This window comes from Psammomys obesus, unplaced genomic scaffold, assembly GCF_907164565.1.
Source record: "Psammomys obesus unplaced genomic scaffold, mPsaObe1.curated_primary_1811, whole genome shotgun sequence".
Lineage (NCBI taxonomy): Eukaryota > Metazoa > Chordata > Mammalia > Rodentia > Muridae > Psammomys > Psammomys obesus.
This window is the reverse complement of record NW_026585687.1, coordinates 369,463-391,301: the sequence shown is the minus strand read 5'-3', so window position 1 is coordinate 391,301 and position 21,839 is coordinate 369,463.

Below are 21,839 nucleotides of genomic sequence, written 5' to 3'. Positions count from 1 at the left end.
GGTAGAGGGCGCGAGGGTAGAATGAGCTCCTCAACGGTGGGGCTGGTGGCGGGAGCTGCTGTGCTGTTGTATGGTGCGAGGGAGTAAGATGTTTAGGGGTGATGGGTGGAAAGGTAGGGCAGGAAGTACAGGATGCTGCCCCTGGGTGGTACCTACCCCTAAACGTGCTTCCCCATAAAAGGGCTTAGAATCCTACCCATGCTTGCTAGGGAAACTCTGCTCCCTTGGAAGCAGCACAAAATGACTGATGTGGCTAAAGCTTGGAGGCAGGCTGTCCTAGGTTCTTCCTTTTAGTACATTAAATATTGAAAACATCCCCCCCCACCCCCGCCGCCCTACCTTACAAAGCCAGCAAGACCTCACTGAAGAATTTGGCTGGATGTTTTCAGCCGAAATGCGTTGATCATCAGATTTCCCAGCAGTTCTTGCGGAGCGCGGAAGGGGAGCGGATGGCAGGGTGCGGTGCGATGCTTGGTGGTGCCCAGGTCTGGGGGGGACCAGAAAGTGAGCCGGTGTACTGAGGGAGGCAGTGTGACCGTCATAAAGGACCGTCAGACGTGCCCAGTGACACATGACTGTAACCCCAGCATTCCCAGCACTCCCAGCACTCAGGAGGCAGAGACAGGCAGATCTCTGTGAGTTTGAGGCCAGCCTGGTCTACAAAGTGAGTCCAGGACAGCCAACGGTACACAGGGAAACCCTGTCTCAAAAAAACAAAACAAAAACAAAAAAATAAAATAAAAACAAAAACCCAAACAAACAAACAAAAACTCTAACACATAGATTTTCTTTCAGCTACTCTAGAAGCACTAAAAAACGTCTGGCTCTAGACAGCATTTTCTTGAGACAGTCTCAGTATGAGGCCCCACTTGACCTGAATTCATTATATAGATTAGGTTAGCCCAAACTCATAGATATTCATCCACCAGCTTCTGGCCTCCCCGAGTATTGTCATTGATGTACTACCATTCTGCCTTGTAGTTACTATTTTGCAAGTGGCAGTTGTTTCCTTGCTTTTCCTTGTATCGGTCAGGTAGTTAACGTTGTAAAGGTGGCAAGACCTTACTATGGGGGATGATTCTCCTTCCCAGAGACCTCTGCAGACCTTTAGATTACTCAGCTGTCTTTGGGAAGTCCTGAAAGTGGACCCTGGGCCATCTGGTTTCAGGGAGAGGAGTGCAGGGGGAGGTTAGTATGGGGAGGTTGGGAATTTAAGGAGAGAGAAAGCCACATCTGTCTCGTATCTTTCTGTTTGTTTGGTTTTTAACGAATGAAGTTGTTTAATTAGGTTGTTAGCAATTTGGAACACCAGTTTGTGAGGCTACATCCCATTTGTCAGGGAGAACTAACATGGAGGGTAGCCCTGCAGCTGAGGATCAGTTTTGGTCTTTGGCAAAATCTACTAGTCCAGTTTTCTGATCAGCCTTGCGCTGCTCTGTAATCTCGTATTTCTTCTTCTCTGTGTTAAATATCTTGCCCTCCTGGTACCTGGGCTTTTGCTACTGCTTGTTCTTGAAGTAAGCATCAGTCAGGTGTTTGGGGATTTTAACCTTGCTGATACCAACTTCTGTAGAGGTGGCAAACTTCTGGTGTGTTCTGTGCAGAGGAACTCTGTTGAGAGCAAGAGGTCCAGTCACAAGTAGTCCAAGGTTGAAAAGAAGAAGAAAAAGGAGAAGGCCCTTGCTACTGTCACAAAACCAGTTGGTGGTGACAAGACTGGTGGTAGCTTGGTGGTGACTCTTCGAAAAAAAAAATGCCTAGGTATTATCCTACTGAAGATGTGCCTCGGAAGCTGTTGAGCCATGGCAAAAAGCCCTTTAGTCAGCATGTGCGAAAGCTGCGTGCCAGCATCCCTCCTGGGACCGTCCTGATCATCCTCACCGGGCACCACAGGGACAAGAGAGTGGTTTTCCTGAAGCAGCTGGGCAATGGCTTGCTACTTGTGACTAGACCTCTTTAGTATCTTAAAATCCGATCCTCACTGGAACATCTAGAAACTCTTGGCTATTAGATTCTCCCTCAACAAATGTCTGTGATCTAGTTAGTATTAGGGAAGAGAGGGACTGGTCCTTCACTGGGTCAGGTTTTTACCTTATAAAAATACTAAGACTTCACTGAGGACCTTGACTCTCCTAACCTTATGGCACAGACCATTATGTTGACACGTGGTACTTGGAGAAAACAGAAGGTGGGGTGAGGGGGAAGTGGTGGGGAAGGGGGAACTCAAGTGTGTGTGATGGGGCCAGCTGGGGTGTATGGAATAGAGAATGTCAGGTCTCTAAAGTACTCCAAAGGCTCACATTCATTGGAGGACCCAGAAAACACTGGTACTTATTCTCCCTCAGCTAGATTGGAAGCACTAAGGAAATATGATATTGTTGTTGCTGTCGGGATTGTGTGGAGGTTTGGGTCTATAGTCCTTCTTCCATTGGGTCAAGTACTAGACCTCTCTTCCTTATAAAGATCTTAAAACTGAGCCGGGTATGGTGGCACATGCTTGTAATCCCAGTACTCTGGGAAGCAGAAGCAGGCAGATCTCTGTGAGTTCGAAGCCACCCTGGTCTACAAAGTGAATCCAGGATAGCCAGGGCTTCACAGAGAAACCCTGTCTTATAAAAACAACAACAACAAAAATCTTAAAACTGTATTGGGGATGTTGACTGTCTTTCCAAACCAAACAGAACCAAAGCAAAACAAATAGAACGAAAGCCAACTAAATGAAATAAATGCACCTAACCTAACCTGAACTTATCTTAACATTTGATTTTGAAGTAGTACTTGAGGAACACAAAGAGAGAGTGGGATGGGGAGGAGAGAGATGGGAAGATGTGGCTAGGGGAAGGGGAGCATTGGGGTCCTAGGATGGTAAGGAATAGAAAAAGATCACATCTCTGTTATGTCCTGAATGTTCGTTGTGGTTGGAGGGCCTAGAAAATACTGGTACCTAAGTTCTCTCTTACCTGGGTTGGAACTGTGAAGAAAAATGTCTGGGACCTAGTTAATATTGGGAATGGGGTTGTCTCTATACTCTTCCACTCACTGGGTTTTATAACAGACCTCTACACCTTCTAAAGGTGCCAAGACATCACTCTGACTGTATTTCTTTCTCCACGGACCTGCACTGGCTGTTAGATTTCCTCGCACCACTCCTGGAGCATAGAGGGTAGGCTGCAGTAGATCGGAGAAGGTTGGAGGTAGGATGAAGATCAAGAGGGATGTATAATGAGAGAATGCACACTTCTATAGTATACTAAAGGCCCACAGGATACCCGAATGTTGCATCATTGCTGGAAAACCTTAAAAATGCTGGTGTGGAGCTGGAGAGATGGCTGACTGGTTAAGAGCACTGACTGCTCTTCCAGGGTGCTGGTTCAATTCCCAGCACCTACATGGCAGCTCACAACTGTCTGTAAGTGTTCAGTTCTGGGGTGTCTGACACAATTGCACCAATGTGCATAAAATAAGATTAAAGAAATTATTATTTTCAAATGTTGGTGTCTAGGCTCTACCACAGCTAGAATGAAAAGCTAAGAAAATGTCTGTGCTCTAATCCATGTATATCTGTATATGTACACACACACACACACACACACACACACACACACGTGGGTGGGGAAAGGCCTTTTCCCTTCTCTTCCTTTCACTGGGCTGTGTGGGAGACAACCCATATTGCCTCTGGCTCAAGTCCTGGGCCTTCTCAAGTTGTAACAGTTACTGAGATCTTCCTTGAAGAGCATGATTCTTCCTCCCAACAGACTTCACAGCTCATTGGATTCCTAGTAGTGTGCCAAGCCCAGAAGGCTTATCCTCTTGGCCTTCTGGCATACAGAAGGTGCTGTTAGTGACAGTTAAAATCAAGCAGGCATAGTGAACTCACCCACATTAACTGCTTGCTTTCCATAAGTATTTCTGCAGTCCTTCTGGGTTCTCTCTCTCTCTCTTTTTTTTTATTGATAAGCAACACTTATGGAGTTTTTTAGGGTTTCTATTGTTGTAATAAAACACTGTGACTAAAAGCAACTTGAGGAGAAAAGTATTTCAACTTAAAATTCTTGGGTCACTCCTTCACTGAGAGAAGCCACAATAAGATTTAAGGCAAAAATCTGGAGGCAGGAGCTGAAGCAGAAGCCTTGGAGGGGTGCTGCTTGCTGGCCTGCTCCCCCTGGCTTGTTCAGTCTGCTTTCTTATTCAACTCAGGACTTCCTGGCCAGGGGAGGCACAGTCCACAATGGGCTGGTCCCTCCCAGAACAATTGTTAAGCAAGAAAATGCCCTACAGACTTGCCCTATAAGCAACTGATGGAGGTATTGTCTCAGGTGAGGATGGCCTTAGCCTGTGTAAAGTTAAAAACTAGCTGCACCAGAGATTAGGGTTTATTTAATCCATTTAAGGTACTTTCAAACTTCCCTCTGAAACTTCACAAGCCAGGCCTTCATCATCTGCATTACCCTTCCAAGGTCCTACAGGACAGCCCGTTAAGCAATGACCACTCAACAGCTTTCCTAGCCCAAAGCTCTGCACTCCACCACAATCCATCCCAAAACATGAGCAAGTCTGTCACAGCAATCGCTGTGCTGGTACAAGTTTCTATTCAAGTTTGCTTTTCTGTTGGCGTTGTGAAATGTTGACTAAAACCAACTTGGAAAGAAAAGGGTTTATTTTACCTTATAGAATATAGTCCATCATGAAGGGAAGTCAGGGCAGAAGCTCAAGGCAGGAGCCTGGAGGAGGAACTGAAGCAGAGACCACAGAGAAATGTTTCTTACTGTGTTGCTCCCTCCCCATGGCTTGCCCAACTTGCTCTTTTGCCCAGAGGTGCTATAGCCCAGTGGGCTGGGACATCCCACCTGTTCCAGGGGTAGCAAGCACCATCCACAGTGTTCTACCACATCAATCATTAATAAAGAAGATGCTCCAGAGATTTGCCTACGGGCCAATCTGATGGGGTCATCTTCTCAATCGAGGCTCCCTTCCCCCAGATGACCCTGGTCTGTGTCAGGTCAACAAGAAACTACCCAGTACACGCCTCCTCCTCAGTCTTTCTTGAGATCCTTATTTCTTGAGTACCGTATTCCAGGACAGTGGCAGGTGTGAAGTGGAGCCACACTCTGAGATAGGTTGTGTGTGTTGTGGATGGAACAGCTGGAGGAGTGGTATGGTTACTGTATTGAGGTCTTGATGATGTTCATTTTCTCCACCAAATTAAAGAATTAAAAGGCAGATACAGCATGGAGCAACAGTAAACACACACACACACAAACACACACACACACACACACATATACATGAGAGGATGGGCAGGGTGGAGAGGCACACATGATGAAAAGAATCCTTGCTTTGGTGCCTGAGATGGGATCCCTGACCATAGCCTCAGATACATCCATTTATGGAAATATAGGGTAGGTCCCTCTCCCCTAACTTTGAGCTAGTCAACTTAAGACAAAGAAAGAGAGCTGATAGGTCCAGACCTTCAGGTAAACATGTTAAAGACTGTTCTTGAACATATTTGACCAGTCTGGATGGGCTAGTGAGAAAGGAGCACCTGCTAGCAGGAGAAAAAGCCCACTAGGTCTTTGTCTTAGATCAGGAGAGTGTGAAAAAGCTGGCAATTTGCCATCTTTATTATAGATCTGTGGCTTCTCAGGGATTGATGTCCCGTTTCCAGTACCTCAGTCTTGACCAAGCCTTTTGGAGCCAGAAGACTACACAATGATTGAATCTCAGATGCTACACATTGAGCTACAGGGTTTGGATTTATACTAATAGGTTTTGGTTTAGTTTAAGTATGATGGTTTTTATGCCCTGTCTCTTCTCTTTCTAAATAAGAAAGTATATAACATTTATTTTAGAAGAGAGAGATACTGAATTTTGTTTTTGTTGTTGTTCTTTGTTTTTGTTGTTGTTTTGAGACATGGTTTCTCTGTATAACCTTGGCTGTCTTGGAACTCAGCCAAGCTGTCCTCCAACTCAAGCTGCTTCTGCCTCCCACGTGCTGTGATTGAAATTGTCCTCCATCACACGTGACTGAGAGACTGAACTTTTAAAATGTTAGAATATTGTTGGTAGTAGTAGATTTTTGTTTGTTTGGTTTTTGTTTTGTTTTTCAAGATAGGATTTCTCTGTATATCTCTGGCTGTCCTATAACTTGCTCTGTAGACCAGGATGATCTGGAACTCATACAGATCCTCCTGCCTCTGCTTCCCAAGTGCTGGGATTAAAGGCACTCACTGCCACCACCCAGCAAGTATTGAATTAAAAAAAAAAAGACTGTGGGAATTTTAAGAAACTGGACTGTTTTATATGTTTATTTTGTTGAGGTCTGCTCTTGGGTCTTTTTCTTCCTTCCTTCCTTCCTTCCTTCCTTCCTTCCTTCCTTCCTTCCTTCCTTCCTTCCTTCCTTCCTTCCTTCTTTCTTTCTTTCTTTCTTTCTTTCTTTCTTTCTTTCTTTCTTTCTTTCTTTCTTTTTGAGGCAGGTTTTTCTCTGTGTAGCCTTGGCTGTCCTGGACTTGCTTTGTGGACCAGACTGGCCTTGAACTCCAGAGATCTGCCTGCCTCTGCCTCCTTGAGGGCTGGGATTAAAAGCATGTGGCACCATGCCTGGCAACTATAGCCATTTTTATTTCAGGGCCACCAAGATGATCTCAGCTTCTTGACAACATAAGATAATCTCTGTACAAGGTCAGGTTGACCATAAACTATGTTTATGTTCAATGAGAAACTCTGTGGCCTTGTTCCTAGAAATTCTCCAACCATGAGTAAAGCTGGCCCCAGCTGCCGAGCACATTTTCAAGATTATCTAGAAGTATATTTTATCTAGTCAGCAAAATAACTTGTCAGAACTAACAACTGCCTCACTTACCTAACTTGGGACCAATCAATTTAAAAGTTAGCTGATAATACTTCATCTAGTTGGTCAAAATGTATTACAATGCATTACTGCCCTCCCCTTGTATTCTGCACTTGTTTTTTTTCTGTAAAAAGACTTCCCTAATAACAGGTTGATGTCACAGTTTGGCTACTGAGTCCACTGTGTCCCTGACCATGGTCAGTCTTGGAGTATTGCATTCAATAGCCCCCTATATCTGACTGAGATCCATGTCTGAATGGTTTGCACAGCTTCCTCTGGACCGTAACAATTTATTTATTTATACGTATGTGTACTCTATTTGCACATAGGCCTGTATGACAGAAGAGGCCATCAGATCCTATTATAATTGGTTGTGAGCCACTATGTGGTTGCTAGGAATTGAACTCCAAACCTTTGAAAAAGCAGCCAGTGCTCTTAACCACTGAGCCATCCCCAAGCCCATGGACTGTTTTATATTACGGTATTAATACAAATTCTTGGGAAAAAAAGAATGGAATGTTAAAGTTTAAAAGGGATGTATTTAAGCTAGATATGGTGGTGCACATCTTTAATAAAAGCACTTTTGAGGCAAAGGCAGGGGGTTATCTGTGAGTTTGAGGCCAGAATGGTCTACACAGTAAGTTCCAGGCCATCCAAAGCTATACAGAAAGAACCTGTTTCAGAAAAAGAGTTGTGTTCACATGTCAAGTTGACAAGGAATGGAGTGTCCTAGTTATCTTTAACTGTCAACTTGTCGAAGCCTAGCATCAACTAAGAATGGATTCTTAATTGAGGGACTGCTCAGATCAGATTGACATGTGGACATGTCTATTGGGGATTATCTTGATTGCTATTAACGGATACAGGAAAGCCTATCTCGTTTTGGCCTGCTCCAACCATGGACAGGTGGTCCTAGGCTATATAAGAAAGCTATCTAAGCATGAGTCTGTGAGTGGGTCAGTTAGCATCATTCCTCCATGGCTTTTGCTTCAAGTTCCTGCATAAATTTCTACTCTCATACCCCCTTAGTGACAGACTATGACCCAAAAGTGTAAGCTAAATAATCCTATTCCTCCTCTAAGTTGCTTCTCTGGTCATGGTATTTGTCACAGCAACAGAATGAAACCAGAACACATTGCTTATCTTTTCCTGAACAAAGATCTGCCTAGGGTTTGATAAGGCCACTGACTCTAACCACAAAATCCTTGAGACTCATCTATACTCTGATGCCAGGTTGAACGGAACTTACCTCCTAGGAAGGTACTCACCTAGGCAGACACTCGTGAGGGTAGGTCATCCAGTGTCTTAAATTCTGTCATGTTTCCTGTACAGTGTGCTGGACGAGCCCAAGACACAGTGGGAGAAGCACTTCTCCAAAGCAGCACATTCTGGAATCAAAACTCATTAGGAATGTACTCATCTATTTTCAAATGATAGAGACATTTTTTAAAAAAGTATATTGGTGATTACTGTTTCCATTAAAATGTACTTCAAGAAATACAGGGTAGGCCAGGTGATGGTGGCACGTGCCTGTAATCCCAGCACTCAGGAGGCAGAGGCAGGCTGATCTCTGTGACTCTGAGACCAGCCTGGTCTACAAAGCAAGTCCAGGGCAGCCAAGGCCACACAGAGAAACCCTGTCTCTTAAAACCAAAAAGAGAGAAAGAGAAATACATGGAAACTGCACACATATGTGGGCAAAACACTCATATACACTATATAAAAATAAATAATACCTTTAAAAAGAGACAGAATCTGAAGAGAGACTAAAGAGAGGATATTTAATCAACGAGACCTCACTGGGCTAGCAAATAGAGCTTTCTAATGGTCTCAGATCTTTCTTTGGTGGTATTTTCATGAACCTTTGAATTTAAATTAAAAAAAAAGTTTTAAAAAGATGAGTTTCAAAAAAGATGAGGACTATTTCTGACATGAACTCAATGGCGAGCTCTTTGACCTCCCCACCCCCAAAGGGAGGAGCAGCTTTGCTAGGCCACAGAAGAGGACATTGCAGCCAGTCCTGAAGAGACCTGATAAGCTAGGGTTAGATGGAAGGGGAGGAGTCCTCCCCTATCAGCGGACTTGGAAAGGGGCAAGGAGGAGATGAGGAAGGGAGGGTGGGATTGGGAGGGAATGAGGGAGGGGGCTACAGCTAGGATACAAAGTAAATAACCTGGGAATAATATAAAAAATTAAAAAAAGGAAATACCTCCCCCCAAAAAAGATGAGGTATGTATAAGTAGACAGTTCTGGTCATGATATTACCTTCTTGATCCTTTTCTCCATTCCGGTTCCATGAGGTTGTAGAAAGGTCCCTATTGCTTGAGATATTAACAGCCTTTTGGGTGCTGATTGCTCCTGATGCCTGCAGGATTCATCCTTTCTCCCTAAAAAGGTGATTGTTACCTTCTAGGCTCTGCTGTTAGAAGGAATGCAGGTACAAATGCCCCAACTGTATCCTTCTCTGGTTGCCTCAGAAGCCCAAAGAGAAACAAATACTTTATAAAAAGTGCTATTTCAAAGTGTCTGTTAAAATGACTCCTCCTCCATCCCTTTTTTTAGGAGGGGGCTTTGTTTTCTTTGTTTTTGTTTTTGTTTTTGTTTTGAGACAAGGTTTCTCTGTCTAACCTTGGCTGTCCTGGACTCACTTTGTAGACTAGGCTGGCCTCGAACTCAGAGATATCAACTTGCCACTGTCTCCTAAGTGCTGGCATTAAAGGTCTGCAGCATTATTAACCAGTTTGTTTTTTCAAGTAGTGTTTTTTTTTAGAAAGAATTTACATACCCTAAAACTTACTCACAGTCTCTGCGAGGCAGAAACAGGTGGATCTCTGTGTGTTCAAGTCCAGAACAGCCAGGGCTATTACACAGAGAAACCCTGTTTTGAAACAAAACAAAGCAAAACAAAATAAAATAAACAAAACAACAAACCAAACCACCACCAACGAACTATGTCTAGTGCTAGTTACCCCTCCCCTCCCCCTCCTTGGCGCTACCCTCCCATCTCCCTCCTCACTTAAACATTCTCACATGGTCAAATGTTTACAAACTCAAATAAAATGAATATTTAAGGTGTCCCAGAGTACAATTGGGTGGGATTACAAAGATTTATTAAATGATACGCACATTTTGCTTTAAAAAAGTTAGTGGACAATGTTATAATCATCCCCTACTTGAGTCTCACTTCACCTTCTATCTATTAAGATAAGAAGATAAGATTTGGCTATGTCTATAAGACCTATAAAATGGTGATTCCTAACAGGTTTTGAGCTTTTATTTATATCACCATTATTATTAAAATTTGGTACATGAGAAAAGGCCATTTTTAAAAATTAAAACAATACTATATGCTTATTTATTCTGTAGTGTAGCTGTCCCTTACCCATTTTCCTATAATTAATCTCAATAAAACTCATCGGTCACCAAGTTGGATTCAGATGGTATTCATATTTGGCTCTGTGGTTGGTGCCCTATCTGGAGTGAGTAGAAGTTTGTTCATATCTCTCCAGGAATAGTGCACACAACACAATCTAGTTTTTAAAATATATAAATCTTGGCTATTTAAAATACATTTATCACCAAGTGTGATGGCACATACCTTCAATCTCCATACTCAGGAGGCGGAGGAGGTGGCTTTCCATGAGTTACAGGCCAGTTTTGTCTACATTGGGAGCTCGGGCCACCCAGGGATACAGAGTGAGGCCCTGTCTCCTAAAAGAAAAGAAAATAATGAAATTTAATTAAATAAAAAATAAAATAGATACCTATTTCCCGCATCTGTTGCCTTTATTTTGTAGGCAGTGTTGGGATCCATCAGCAGGCATCTCTATGGCCAGCCCTGAGGGACCTGACAAACAGAACATCAGGTATCTGTGAGGCCACCTGTAGACCACCTGAAACCACCTGCGCATGCTCTGGGTCACCTTAAAACAGAACTCGTACCACCCACCCACCCCCTCTCTTGCCCTACCCAGAGAAGGTCTCTGTGACCCCTTCCCTCTTCCCTTAATAAACCGTCCACGTGGAACCAGTTGTGTGGTGTGATTTGGAAACCCACCATGTAACTTTGCTGCACAGTCCTAACATTGGTGTGCTAGGCCATGAATAGGCGCTTCTAGTGGCCACACCTTATGGTGCTTGGTTTTGGCCTCAGCACCCCACCAGAGCTTCAGGAAACCTATTTCATTGCAAATCCACCTGTGACTGACTTTCCAGCAACCAGATCATTAGCTCTTACATGCAACACCTGCTGGATTGGTGAGTTCACCTCACTGGTGAGCATAAACGCCTCTCTTGGTAGGAGAAGATTGACCATTGGAGGCTGGCAACTTCCTTCTACCTTTTGAGACAGAACGATGGTCTTCACTGGACACAGTTGACCCTTTTTGCTGACCTCCATTTAGGGCTTCCTCTTTCCCGTGGGTGAGATTTTTTTCCCCTTCTATGTGCAGTCCCCCCCCCCCCCTTTTGCTTGTCTATGAAAATCCTAGCACTAGTTAAACCGTGTCTCCTACAGGCAGCTGTGCCCTTAGTCTCTGACCAACGCTGATGAGCTCTTGGATCAGCTAGTACCATACTACTCTACTGAGTCAAACCTTGCCTTTGGGGCGTCTCTGGGAAGTCCCTGACTTGTACCCTCCCAATGGGACCTGCCCATTCATCCGTTCCTCCTCCCTACTGGGATGTCTTCTGGAGAATTTTTAAACCCTATGTATGGAGCCTGAGTTAAAGGTCTCTAAGCTCATATGCCTCTGTAATAAAACTTGGCCTACATATTCCTTAGATAATGGTTCAAATTGGCTGATTAACAGCACATTAAATCCCAATATTTTACAGGATCTTTTTAATTATTGTCAGCGATCTGGTAAATGAAAGGAGGTAACTTACATTCAAGCTTTCTCTCTTCTCCGCTCTAAACCTCTCTGTTCTTCCTGTTCTCCTACCCAACTTCTAGCTATAAAGTCTCAACCTTAAGAGTTTTTTACTTTTGACCCTGTGGATGAACCTCCACCTCACCGTTCTTAACCTCTGGCTTCGTCTCAAACGCTGGCTTCTTCTCAACCTCTGTCTTCTCCCTCCTCCTCTGCTTCCTCTTCCTCTTTGGCTTCTCCAGCCCCTCCCCAGCAACAGGCTGTTCTAGTCGTCCTACTTTGGCACCTACTTTCACCCCACCAACAGCTATTAGCCCCCCTGCTACCTGCTCTCCTTCTACAGCGAAGCCCCCTTCTTCTACTCAGCATAAACCAGCCTCAATTCTGCCCTTGCAGGAGGTGGCCCGTGTGGATGGCTTAGTTAGGGTGCATGTTCCCTTCTCATTAACAGAACTTTCTCAAGTAGAAAAGAGACTAGGATCCTATGCCTCTAAATCATTCTACTTTCATAAAGAATTTCAGTGTTTCATTCAATCTTATAGTCTTACCTTCCATGATATATATATATGATCCTTACCAATAACCTATTACCTGAGGAGAGCAGGTGACTTTGGGAACAGGTTAGAACACATGTATATGAGGTTCACCAAACAAATGCCGCACACCTGGCTGTGGTTGAGAGGGTGCCCAACCAGGATCCATAATGGGATTATAATATCCTGGAAGGCATTTTAGCTAGAGATAAGTTCATGACCTGCCTCCTGGCTGGTCTCCAGAAGGCTGCCCTTAAGCCAGTTAATTATGAGAAGCTCCAGGAGGTCATTAAGGACAAGAATTAAAACTTGTTTCAATTCCTCAAGCACCTTACAAAGGCCTTCTTACAACATACTAATCTAGACCCCGAAAGTACAGAGGGTAGGCAACTCCTGATCACCTATTTTTTCTCCCAGAGTTACCCCAACATTAGGGCTAAGCTTAAATGCTTGGAGAGAGGACCTCTTATTCCACAGGCAGAAGTTTTAGTGCTGGCCTTTAAGGTGTACCATGGGAGAGATGAAAAAGCCCACAAGCAAAAATACCAAATGCCCAGCCTCAGTGACTACCCAGGCTCCCTTGCCTCCTAAGGCACGAGGACCACGGGGTTCCTGTTTCAAATGTGGTCAAGAAGGTCACTGGGCCCGGTTTTGTCCTAACCCTTGCAATCCACCAGGGCCATGTCCAAAATGCCACCAAGAGGGACACTGGGGTGTTGACTGCCACCGTTTCTCCCATGATATGGGGCATTACTCCCAGATTGCCCTCCAGCCGATATCCTAGGCCTGGCTATGGATGACTGAAAGTGCCTGGGTTCCCTTGACCTGACCACTGCCGTCACTAGCAGGGAGCCACAGGTAATTATCATGGTATCTGGGCGACCCATCTCCTTCCTTGTGGGCACCGGAGCCACTTATTCATTCACTCCTGACAGAGTAGTAGGGACCAACCTCTCCTTCTAGTTCCCCAATTGTGGGGTGGGGACAGCTTTGCTAGCCTTGCTGGACTCCACCAATTAATTGTATTTTCAGGGGTGTTCCCTTGACTCATTCCTTTTTAGTGATGCCTACCTGTCTGTCCAGTTCCCTTATTGGGAAGGAACTTTTTAGCCAAAGTGGGAGCCTCTATCTCCTTTACTCCACCCATTCGCCTGACCCCAAGCTGACCAGTGTCCTCTCTCCTCCTCCTAGCTACCCTACTTACCAGTTGTGACATGTCCTTTACCAGCCTCTCAAGTGGACCCCCAAGTCTGGGATGTCCAAAGCCTCTCTGTCGCTAGGCACCATTCCCCTGTGGTCATTTGGCTACAGGATCCTACCTGGTATATTACCCATCCCTGAGGATGGGAGAAGTAGAGAAGGTAATTAAACACTCCTCTAAGGTCATCGCCTCTCTGACATCTCCCCCTCCTAAATAATACAAACCTGTCATTTCATCTTCTACTTCAGACTCTGACCTCAGCCTACAAGCTCCTTAATGTGACCCAACTGGGCTGTTTTGCTGGCTGTATGTCCCACCTGGGACCAACTCAGAACTACTGCTGACAGCTTCTCTGGTGACACTGTCAAGTAACCTTACTTCACCATTCACTAACTGCCCTGACTCTGATGTGGCCACAGCCCCCTACTTTTTTCATATCACTCTCTTTGGCGTGACAAACTGTTTCAAGGGATCCAGGACACTTTGTAGGAATGCTAAGTTCCTTAGACTGTAATAAAACTATAATCCTCGATACCTCATCTCAACCCCAATGTCCGACTGATAATAATACCTCGACTCTTTGTGACACTCAGGTCTACCATCGTCGGCCTGCTGGTCGGTCAGAAGTTTGCATGCTGGTACTCCTCTTTCCGAAGCTTGGGGTGATAAATGAAAAGGAGCCCTTACCAATCCCAGTTGTGGACTCAATAGCTGCCCAGCAGGATAAGAGGGCAATTCAAATCCTGCCCCTTCTGGCTGTTGCAGGAATCACGGCAGCTGTCAGGACCAGGACAGCAGGACAAACCACCTCAATAACTTTGTATTATCAGCTTTCTTCCCAGTTCATCCAGGACCTTCAGCAAGTGGTTCAGACAATACTAACTTTCCAAGGACAGATCGACTCGCTGGTAGCAGTAGTACTTCAAAACCGACGTGGATTGGATCTCCTCACAGCTAAAGGTGGCCTTTGCCTCTTCCTCCAGGAGGAATGCTGTTTTTATGTCAACCAGTTGGGTGTAGTAAAAGACAAAATCCAACAACTCCAGACAAATCCACAAAAACAAAGGGAACAGCTCATGGCCTCTAGCTCTTGTGCCTTCAAGAACCCCATATGGAAATGGATTCTGCCCTTCTGCATATGTCCTGGGCTCATCTTTCTGCTTTTGCTTTTTGTGTCCTGCTTTATTAACTTCCACCCTACATTCTTCCAGCAACAAATGCAAAAATTCTCTAACCAAACCATTAATCAGTTACTCTTACAGGATTATCAACCTCTGCCCACAGAACCAGATGACTATGACCTTCCAATTGGCCCTGATTGGGGGGGGGGGGACCAGCAATACCTTGAGAATAACAAGGCCTTTAATCAACAGGAAGTAGCTTGAATAACAGAGGTCACCCCTATGCCCTCCTCCCATTGCCCCCTTCCTAGCTCCTCACTTTTTAATAAAACAAAAAAGGAGGAAGGTTGGGACCCATAAGCAGACATCTCTACGGCCAGCCCCAAGGGACCTGACAAACTGGATATCAGGCATCCGTGAGGCCACCTATGGACCACCGGCAGACCACCTGAAACCACCCGCACATGCTCTGGGTCATCTTATAAGAGAACTTGCTCCACCTCCTCTCTTTCTCTCTCCTGCCCTGCCTAGGGACGGTCTCTGTGACCCCTTCCCCCTTCCCTTAATAAACCTCTCACGTGGATCCAGTTGCGTGGTGTGATTTGTGAACCCGCCCTGTAACTTTGGTGCCCAATCCTAACAGACAGTATTCTTTATTATTTTGATTTTAGGTATATTATTCTCATTACATGTCTCATGTTATGTCAAGTACAGAGGATTAAAAAATCAGAGTGGAGTCCTGCCCCCTATCTCCCCCCAAGACAGGGTTTCTCTGTGTAATAAACTCTGGCTGTTCTGGACTCACTTTGTAGAGCAGGCTGGCCTTGAACACACACAGATCTGCCTGCCTCTGCCTCCCGAGTGCTGGGTATAAAGGTGTGCGCCACCACTGTGCCCCATCAGACTGGGATCTTACTGGCTAGCAGGGTTTGATAACCTAATCCAGGAGTGCCTTCCTTGATGGCTTTTCCAACTATTCCTCCCTCCCAAAGACTACTTTCCTAAGTGCATCTCAGCCTCATATATGCGTCTTCATCACAACACTGGAATATTAATATTTGAGCCCCTCCCATGAGCACAAACTGTGATGCTAGGCCAACAAGAGAAACCGTGTATGGAAGTTCCTGGAAAAAAAAAATGACACCTTCCATTGAACCTTCTTCAAGGCTGATTAACTGATTAGAATTTCAAAAACTGTGGAGCCGTTGGAATGTTGCTGCCCTCCTAGCTTAATTCAGTTTATCTTGGGCTATATTTATCCTCCTTAAAAAGTTTTTTTTAAATCATATTTATTTATTTTCTGTGAGTGTTTAGCCTTTATGTATGCCTGTGCACCATGTGATTGCTTGGTGCTTGAAGACATCATAAGAAAATATCCAGCCTATTACAGGTGCGTAGTGGCACCTGTAATCCCAGCACCTGGGAGGCAGAGGTAGGCAGATCTCTCTGAGTTTGAGGCCAGTTTGGTAAACCCTGCCCCGAAAAACAAAACAAACAAAAACAAGAGCATGGCCCCTGGTAGTTGCCCACACCCAGGAGTATTTGGGCAGCACAAATTGGACGTGTGGTTTGTATATATATGTATTAAAAAGAGGACTCAAAGTTGGGAATGGATGAGGAGGTTGGGGTGGGCCTGGGAGGAGTTGTAAGAGGAGTAGGGGTTTCTATGATCAAAGAACACTATAAAATGCTCCAGTAATTGATGAAAACATTATATTAAAAACATTAGCAGTTTAGTAGTTATTCACTTTGCTTTTACCCTTGGACAAGATGATTTACCTAAGCTTCGGCCAGGCTGGAGAAATGCTTAGCAGTTCTGTGATGCAGCTCGCTCAGTCAGGTTACATGCACCTAAGGGAGGGAGGGAGGATTGAGAAAAGAAAGACAAGAGACAGAGATCGGAGGTTCTCAGCTAATGCTGAGACAGGTTTGTTTGTTTTTTCCCCCAGTCATCTCTTTATATCCAACATCCCTTACTTAAGCTTCTTGTAGACATATAATTAATACAATAAGTGAAGTCTAAGCCAAGGTGAAAAAATGCGTTAAGTGTTTACAGAGAACTAATCAACTTTCTTTCTGCACTTCCTTTTGACGAATCTTAAAGTTCATGGCACATTCACTTTGTACTTGTTCAGGCACCATGAATAAATAGGCCAAGAATGAATCTTCTCATGTGTAAACGCTTGCGAGTACGCCAGCTATTAATCAAACCATGTATGACTAACATTTTGTTTAAACAGCTCCCAACAGTTAAGAGCACTTGCTCTTCCAGAGGACTTCATTGTGTTCCCAGCATCCATGTTGAGCAGCTCACAACCCTTGTAACTCCAGTTCTAGAGGGTCTGTATGCCTACTCTGACCTCTGTGGGCACCGACCTCATACACACATGTTCATAGTACACACACACACACACACACACACACACATACTCATAAATAAACATAAAATTAAAAAAAAAGATTGGTCCCCCCCTTCCCCCGGCTAAACCAAGTTGCACAGCTGTGGAGGCTTGGGTGAGTTCAAGATTTGGTCTCACCTGTAATCCACCACCATAACTGGGGAAGATATTGTTGCTGGAGGTGTAGCAGATGTTGATACTAGGCCCTCATCCACGATGGCCTAGTGTGTGGCATACACGAAGTTGCCAAAGCCTTAGACAAGCTCCAGGCCCATCTTTGTGTACTTGCATCCAACTGTGATGAGCCCATGCATAGGAAGCTAGTGGAGACGCTCTGTGCTGAGCACCAGATCAACCTGATTAAGGTTTATGACAACAAGAAACTAGGGAGATGGGCAGATCTCAAAAAATCAGTTGAGAGGGGAAGCCATGGAAAGTGGTTGTTTGCAGTTGTACAGTGGTTAAGGACTGTGGCAAAGGATCTCAGGCCAAGGATGTCATTGAGGAGTTCTTCAAATGCAAGAAATGAATGAACAAGTTGGCTCATTAAAAAAAAAAAAAAAAAAAAAAAAAAGATTAGTGGTCATTTAATTTGTTTTCAGCATTGGGCAAGTTGATTTCCCTAAGCCTCAACCTTCCTGGTTATCTAGTGTGAGGATAGACCTAGATGAGCTGTAAATTTCACCCCAGCTCAAATGCTCTAAGGATAACACAGGACATGGCTACTTTGTGACTGTCAGTGTTAGTATTTAGGAACCTGCTCCTGGGTTGCCTAGCAACTTAGGATGTCACCATGTGTCACAGGCCAGGTGGCTACACCTGGAAGGCATGGTTACCTTCCTCCTTAAAGGGACCAGCCTGCCATGTGGTCCCTCTCCTGGCCTCTTCTCTCTTGCTCTTTGCCCCTCTTGCCCTCTCTTACCTTCTCGCCCTCTCCTCTTTCTCTGTCAGGGCGCCCCCTCTCTCTTCCCCCCCATCATGTCCTGTTCTCCCTTCTCTCCCTCTCTTCATCTCCATCTAATAAACCTCTTTCATACAAAATCTGTTGTGCGCCTCCTCATTCATTAATTGTCCCCATCAGTCAGATTTTCAGAGTCCAGAAAGTGGGAAGGATAGAGAATGGACTGCTTAGAATCAGCATACCAAGAGGATGAAGTAAACTTTAAAAGACAAAGCAAGCAGTAAGGAAGCCACATTTGGTAGTCCTGCTATTTAGGAAGTCTCTAAGTTTAATTAACCTATTCTTAATCCAACTGCTGATTACTTAGCTTCACTAAAACCAACTTTATTATCTTAAGTGCTGTTTTAATGTACCATTGAGGGAGACAGAGGAATCTAAAACATGTCCTACCCCTTCTTCTCACGATAACATAATCTTGGTGGTAAAACAGGAGTGTTTCCCACTTTCCGAATTAAAAAAAAAATTGGGATTTGTGGTCTGACAAACATGCTTTTTATGGAGACACTTGAATAACATTTCTAACATGTATGGTAATTTAAAAGAGTCTGGATGGCAGGGCTGGAGAGATGACTCAGAGGTTAAAAGCACTCACTGGCTGTTCTTCCAAAGGTCCTGAGTTCAATTCCCAGGAACCACATGGTGGCTCATAATCATCTACAATGAGAACTGGTGCCCTCTTCTTGACTGCAGGCACATGCAGGCAGAATACTGTATACATAATAAATAAATCTTTTTTTTAAAAAAATCTGGACAGCTATAATAGAAAACACATTTGCAGAAATAGCATATACCATACACAATTGCTAATTAGGTAACAAAAAAATAAGCAATGTTACAAGATGTGAACATGACAGAAGTATTTCTACTTACAAGAGCTACATCAATTCATGGATGTATGGCAATGCCAGATCCTGTCAGAGAACAGTCTAGTAAGGTCAGATACAATTCGTTTCTCAACATAGTTCCTGTCTGAATTTCTGGAGCATGCTCTGTATGTTCACAGAGCTCTATCTGTAGGACTAAAATACAGAGTATCATCAAGGGGAAGGAAAAAGACCTTTCTCATTCCCATAAAGGTGTAGTGCTTCAGGGTAACAGACTAGCTTTGCATTTGAGCACTTAAAGACTGGTAAAGACACACAATGCTGCCTTTACAATGTTAAATGATGTGAGTTTAGAAAGTGGAGACCTGGAGGCCAGGTGTGGTGGTGTATGCCTTTAATCGGAACACTTGGGAGGCAGAGGCAAGTAGATTTCTGTGAGGCCAGCCTAGTCTACAAAGTGAGTCCAGCTCTGTTACACAGAGAAACCCTATCTCGAAAAAACAAAAAGACCAGGAAAGACCATTAAAGAGCCATGAAATCATTCACTGAACAGTATAAAAATGAAAGCTCATATTGCCTAACACATCACAGCTAGTAAGCAGAAAAGCAAAGCATGGACATTGGTTTCCACAAAAATACCCAGTCTGGTCTACCATTACTACTAAATCACGTAAGGATGCCGACTGTCCTTGTTAGTCTTTTTCCAACCTGATGAAAGCTAGCGTCTTTTGGAAAGCGGAACCTCAATTGAGAAAATGTATCTACCAGATAGCCTGGGCAAGCTTTGGGGTATTTTCTTGATAAATGATTGGCATAGGAGGGCCCAGCTCACTGTGGTCAGTGTGGGCAGGTGGTCCTGGCGTGTATAAGAAAGTAAGCTGAACAAGCCAGGGAGAGCCAGCCAGTAAGCAGCCTCCAAGGCTTCTGCTTCAGTACCCTGCTCTGACTTCCCTCAGGGATGGAGTGTGACCAGAGAGTTGTAAGTGAAGAAGCAGTCTGTCTCCATATTGGGCTTGAAAGCCATTGTTATGCCCAGATGGTGATACCCCAAGGGACCACCAGAAACACAAGTCGGATGCAAATATACGAGGGTCTTTATTCAAGCTTGACCTCGGGCCATCAATCGTCCCTGATGCAACAGTTCAGAAAGAGTGGCCCTGACCCTCAGGAAGGCAGAATTTTTAAAGGGAAAAACTGCAAGTGGGGAATTCCAAGTCTTGGCTTACAGGATTGGGTGAGGGTTTAACAAGCAAAGTGACCTTTAAGCTGATTGGTTTGGGCCAGTTGGCCAAACCACAAGGGGGAAACTATAGCTAAAGAAAACATTTTGACCTGGGCAAGACCCAGACCTGTGGGGGTACTTTTGTTTCACTGGTTGGCCCTAGGTGCAGGGCCTAATTATTCTTACCAAGTTCCTCCTGTGATTTTTTTTTTTTTTTTTTTTTTTTTTACTTGCCAAGTTCCTGGAACTGAGGTGGGTTGGGTCACCTAAAGACAGGGCCATTCAAAATGGTGTCTGAAAAACAAGATCGTGTTAGTTCTGCTGTTGCTCTCTCACCATCTTTTAGTAAAGACAAACTAGGCTCATTTCTGTTTAATGATTAAATCTGTTTCTCAAGGATTGGGCTATGTCCCACCTGTAACCTTAACTACAAATGATTCTGTACTGCCTGTTCCAGGAAAAAGCAATCATGTCTTTGCTTCAAAAAGATATACTCACTTGCAACCCTAACTTTGTTTCAAAAGGTTATATATGACCATCTTGTTATAACTACCTTGTTTTGCCCACCTTGCAACCCTGTCTTTGTTATGCTTATGTTCTGTTCCTGTAATCTCACCTATTTTGCCCCATCCCCTATTTAGAACCCCCTTACCCCTGAGCTATAAAAACCTTGCTTTCTTCACATCTAATACTGACCTCTCAAATGCTACTTTAGTGGGAGGCAGCCGTGTACAGGAATAAAAAAAAAAAAAAAAAGCTTGCTTTAATTAATTGCTGGCTTTAATTAATTTGGCTATGATGATTTGAATACGTAGTCCTTCTCCTCCCATCTTTGAGATTAACAGTAAACTTAACTAAACCCTTCAATAAAACTCAGTTTTGGTCTCATTCTTTTTTCTTTCTTTCTCCTTTTCTTTCCTTTTTGAAACAGGAATGCTTGCTCTGTGCCTTTGTGCTTCAGCAGTTTTTTGATGTGCTTAAGAGGTAGAGCTGTGTGTATGTGAGGTTTTTTGTTGTTGTTGTTTTGTTTTTGGTTATTTTTTTGAGACTGTTTGTGTAGCCTTGGCTGTCCTAGACTTGCTTTGTAGACCAGGCTGGCCCCAGCTCATAGAGATCCACCTGCCTCTGCCTCCCTGAGTGCTCCCGGCTTGTAGAGCTGTTTTGGGAAAGTCTTTGGACTGGACTTTTGAGCAATACTGAAACAGTTAAGACCTGAGGGATTTTTATGGACTGAAAGCATTTTGCTTTATTGTTGCCCAGCACCCAGGCTCAAATGGCTGCCACTGACCAGGCATGATGGCGCCTGCCTGTGATCCAAGCAACTTGGGAGGTTAAAGTAGTACACTGCCCATGAGTTTGGAGCTAGCCTGGTAGGTTTCATGCTACCCTGTGTGAGACTGTGTTCCAGCTACCTTTAAAAGTAAAAAACAAAACAAAGGGAGGGGGGGAACCCAAAATACAAAACAAAAAAACAAACAAGCAAAACCCCAATACCTCCCCCCCCAAAAAAAAAACACTTAAGGCTGTTACTTTTTCTCTGTATTTCAAAAGGAATTAAGCAATAAAAATTGGTAAAGGAAAATGGATTTATTCATAATTAGGACAAAGCAGAGAGCGAAAGACTCATAGTCTGTCTCTTTCTTTCTTGTAGTAGCATCATGTGGAAACTCCAGGTTCTCTGATGGACTCAATCTTGTTAACAAAAGAATTTAATATCAGATTCATACTAGGCATGGTGGCACACACCTTGAGTTCCAGCACTTGGGAGCCAGAGGCAGGTGGATCTCTGTGATGACACCCCAGTCTATATAGGGAGTTTCAGGCCATTCAGGGCTTATGTAGTGAGAAAATGCCCCTGCT